General features: G+C 43.4%; 1 long non-coding RNA gene across 1 annotated transcript; it reads right to left on the bottom strand.

Moving 5' to 3' along the window:
* Positions 1-333: 333 nt before the first annotated feature.
* On the bottom strand, positions 334-4,635 carry LOC141098732 (uncharacterized). Its single transcript, XR_012234339.1, has 2 exons — positions 4,557-4,635; positions 334-1,639 (listed from the first exon to the last, which is right to left on the bottom strand). It is a non-coding gene; the product is annotated as an uncharacterized lncRNA (long non-coding RNA).
* Positions 4,636-4,886: the final 251 nt, after the last annotated feature.

Here is a 4,886-nt window from a genome sequence, read left to right as displayed (position 1 = left end):
CACACAGTTTACTCTTCAAGTGAATAATATGCAGCATTCCTTCAATTCTCAACTTGGAGATATATTCCCACCTCCTTCCAAAGAATGCAGGAGTACAGAGAGCCAAGCTAGGAGTAATGAGTAAGTGGCCGCCTTTAGCAGGGGCTCAGTTCACCCTGCAGCTCATATACCTCATGGGTGCTGCCAAACAGTAATGTACATGGAGCCATTTACTCGCAGGCAATGTGTGGCGCATGGCTTCCATTAACCCTTCGGCTATGTGTACATGTTTAGTATTCGTAAATAAAAAAAGGAAAATTGAGTAACCATGAACCACAAAAAGAAAATATGAAAAATAATAAGAACAATCTTTATTTAGTCACATTAAAAGAGAATATCAAACATTCATAATTACATCAGAGGTGATTAAAGAAAAAGACAATCCTGATAACAACGAGGGTAATCATCCCTACCTACGGTCAGAGTGACAATAAGCCCTAAAGACCACATACATAATTAAGGTCATAGCACATATAAGTTGCAAAATGAACGCAACAGTCAATGACTGGCGAAAAGTGGCCCCAAAATAATATATATAGAACATCGGTAACAAACACCTATGAGAGCAGCAGCATGTAATACCATAAGAGGGGGGATTAGTCGGTAAATACCAAAATCAAGCCCGGTACTCGGCTGCCATAGTCACTCACCCATACTATTGCTGTGTTGGTAGGGGGACGACCCACTCGACCCCGACGCGCGTTTCGCCACGGCTTTCTCAAGGGGAAGTGTCTGTCTAACAACATCTATCCATGTTATATAAGCGGCGTCCCAGGTGTGGGTAATCAAAACGGCGCATGCCCAGCTGAACCGAGCGGTTAACTTGCGATGCCTCACCGCCATCCCTGAGTCGCGCGCATAGGTGGAAAAATATCCACTCAGACGTCATCAATATGCGCGCGACCCACGTCATGATGGCCCGTGCATCGCACACCATAATCGGCCAAGCCGCGCATGCGCACATGATCAGCGCCATTTTCATGAAGACTCGCTGGGAGCAGCCATAATACAGGCGTCTGAAACAGGTCATAGTATCGCCCTAATTCGTGCTATTAAAGAAAAACGGGATTAGCTATATTAAATACCCAGTGCATCCTTACAAAAATCACCACAGCCCGCAATGTAATGACCAGGCAGTGTGCGGCATATCCGTGAGAAAAAAATGCACATACACTAAACGTCATATATAGGGGAATATTTGGTGAGTTACAGATAATAGACGCTATAACCCTTCCAGAAAAATATATATAAGGCGCCTATTTGTATGAAAAAACTCCCTAACAAATAGCACCATAGGTTGATAATAATGAATATTATGTTATATAATTCAACAAACATTAAACCTTACAAGCTAAGAAAGACATTGCGGCTTATGGCTATAGTATTGCACAGAAAGGTCCCCAGAAATATAAAATTCTTGAATACTTGAAATGTCCACTTCCGGGTAACTTTATAGGGTTATCTCCAAGATATGGGAAACCGAACAATAAACCGTATCCCAAAGCAAGGCATCCATGACAAGCTGCTGATCCAAGAAACCCTGAGACGTGCCGAAGAGCCAACCCACATATCAACATGGATAGAGAAGAATAATGAATGCCTGATAATTAAAAAAGGACACAAGACAAACACAAATTAAAATCACAACTAGGACACACATACATCTCATTTGACTAACATGTTAGTTTTGAATTTTTTTTCAATAATGTTTAGTATTCGCAGCAGATTTTTCTGTTGCAAAAAACAGAATGTTGGCAAGAAAAACACTGCATCAAATAAGTGTGTTTGTTTCCTTCTTTATGCACTTTAAATTGTTGTTTCTTCTCGTTCATTTGAATGGGTGTACGTGTACATGAGATTTCAGAAGTCTCATTCACTTTGCTGGTGCTGTAAGATGCTGTTATTCCGTGACATAACCACAATGGTGGCAAAATCGCAATGTATGAACAAGCCCTTAATGGGATCATTTTTGGGCTATTTTTCCATAATGAAAAACATATTTATATTTCTCTGTGTAAATATAATGTTGCTTACAAGAAATTATGACACTGCAGTTTTATTTATTATTTATATATATAATTGTCATTCTTTGATATCAGCATTATTTGCAATCCGCTAATCTACTTGCATCACATTAGAAAAGTGTTACAGGAAATGAGAATTATGTTTTACCACTCCGATGTATTGCATCATGTTGTATGTTTCAGATAAGATTTTAAACAAAGAAATAGAATGATCTAGAAGACAAACAGAATGATCTAGAAACAGCAGCAGAGTGAGAACCCGATTATTAGCAGGAACAAGGACGAGTCCTCCCTTCCCCCAGTGCAGGGCTTTACATAACCAATAACCATCCCTCCCCCACACAGAGCAGAGGCTGAGCGCTGAGCCTATCCCTCCCCACCGCAAGGCTAGAAACATGAGAGCACACAAAGGAGAGCTCAGAGAGAGAGAGAGCGCCACTCCCTCACTATGGAAGTGTGCAATAACCAGGGAGCCTGTGCCTCCTCCTTATACAGGGGATTAGGGGAAGTACAAGAACAAGAGTATTGTGAGCAGCATTTTTCCTGACAACACTCTGGTTTTTGGTTAAAAAAAAAAAGCGGCAAATACCCAATGTGTGCACACACCCTTATGTAGCTCACAAGATGCAGCACAGAGTCTGTGTCCCTCCCCCACATTACAGATGAGTCACACAGATATAACACACAACCTCCCTATGACCTACAAAAAGAAATGTGCAGCATGTCCGGCCTGTCACACCCGTATATATGACACAGATATAAAAGCTATCCCTCCCCAGCACACAGCTGAGTCATGTGAATGTCTGCTGTATCCTGCACATGTGACATGTACAGATGAAACGTACCCACCTCTAATGCTTCCATGGCTGCATCTAATATACACTGCTCAAAAAAATAAAGGGAACACTAAGATACCACATCCTAGATATCACTAAATGAAATATTCCAGTTGCAAATCTTTATTCATTCCATAATGGAATGCGTTGAGAACAATAAATCATAAAAATGATCAATGATCCACATTAATATCCCTTGAAGGTCTGGATTTGGAATGACACTCAAAATCAAAGTGGAAAATCAAATTACAGATTTATCCTACTTCAGTAGAAATGCCTCAAGACATGGAAATGATGCTCAGTAGTTTGTGGCCTGGCAGCACTTCCAGCCTCTGGACACTATGTTGCCAGACACAGCAAACTTTCTTGCCACAGCTCGCATTGATGTGCCAACCTGAATGAGCTGCACTACCTGAGCCACTTGTGTGGGTTGTAGAGTCCGTCTCATGCTACCACGAGTGTGAAAGCCCAACCAACATTCAAAAGTGTCCAAAACATCAGCCAGAAAGCATTGGTACTGAGATGTGGTCTGTAATCCCCACCTGCAGAACCACTCCTTTATTGAATGTGTCTTGATAATTGTCAATAATTTCCATCTGTTGTCTATTTCATTTGCACAACAGCATGTGAAATTGAATGTCAATCAGTGTTGCTTCCTAAGTGGACACTTTGATTTCACAGAATGTTGATTTACTTAGAGTTATATTCTGTTGTTTAAGTGTTCCCTTTATTTTTTGAGCAGTGTATAAGGAAAAGCAGAAAGACTCTAACCAGCATATCCCCAGCAATACATGCTGGAGTTAATTCGATCTTATCACAATTGGATGTTATCCTTTATTCCTGAGATAGGTGATAACTTCCTTATCAATGGGACCTCACTGACCCAAGAACGAGTAATCTGCTCTATTCATGCTTATGGGAAAACCACAGATCGGCTGAGAGCAGCGCTTACCTATCTCCGACCGACCCATTAAGAATGAATAAGGTGGCAGCGCACAAGATCGTATACCGCTTTTTCAGAGCAAACAGCATCAGCCATGGTTGGATTTGTAATATTTCATCAAATTTCATTGATGAAATATTACAATCGCTCTGATTGCCAGTTTCACTTTTAACAGCCAATCAGAGCGATCGTAGGCACGTGTGGGCTAAGTCACGCCCCCTAGGGTTAACTCTAAGGTGTCCTCTGTGTGCGGGTCGGGTGACCTTTCAGTGACCCCGGTCACCCGACCCGCAGGGGGGCTTAAAGTCATGATGCCACATAGGCGTCATGGGTCGTTTTGGCATGACTTTTCATGACGCCTACGTGGCGTCAAAGGTCGTGAAGGGGTTAAAGCTACAGAGCTCAGCAAGGGAGCGCTCAGAATGTGGTCACAGAACTCTGCCCCAAGGACACAGGGTCAGAGTCCCTCTTGACCTTCTGGGCGCGTGGCGTCGCACCTGTGGACGCTTCTATAGACGCTAACTATGGTGGAGTGTCGAGCACGTGCACTGTGGCGTGCAGAGCCAGCGGTGGACACAGTTTCAGACTCTGCCTCTACCTACACCTAAGCCTGGGTGCTTAACAGGCTAGGCTGCACAACACATGCGTGCCAAGGGTAGGGGTTTCTTAATGAGTCATTCACTAGAGACATTCATACATGCATACAATACTCACTCCTCATAGTCTGGTAATGCAGTCTATACTAGCGCATGGCAGAGCGGCCATGCAAACCTTTTATAGCAGCATCCTTCCCGCACCTTCCTGACCTTTCTGATGGTCCAATCCGAGCTGGAGAAGGACCTGAGTATGTGACCTCTGATCTCCAATGAGAGATCGTCCCACGGGCATGCTCAGAGGACCAAAAGGAGGACTTAGTCCCTGGTGTAGCTCGCTGCTGACCAGCATGCGTTGCTATAGCTGGACCAGAGGTGGAAGCAGCAACCAAACCCACAGAGCTGATCTGAGCAGAGCACCGGGATCGATGAGTCTGCTGAGCAGGCTCCT

The sequence above is a fragment of the Dendrobates tinctorius genome, unplaced genomic scaffold, assembly GCF_039654945.1.
Source record: "Dendrobates tinctorius isolate UK_male_01 unplaced genomic scaffold, ASM3965494v1 ptg000094l, whole genome shotgun sequence".
NCBI lineage: Eukaryota > Metazoa > Chordata > Amphibia > Anura > Dendrobatidae > Dendrobates > Dendrobates tinctorius.
The sequence above is the reverse complement of the archived record's forward strand: the minus strand, read 5'-3'. Positions and strand labels throughout refer to the sequence as shown.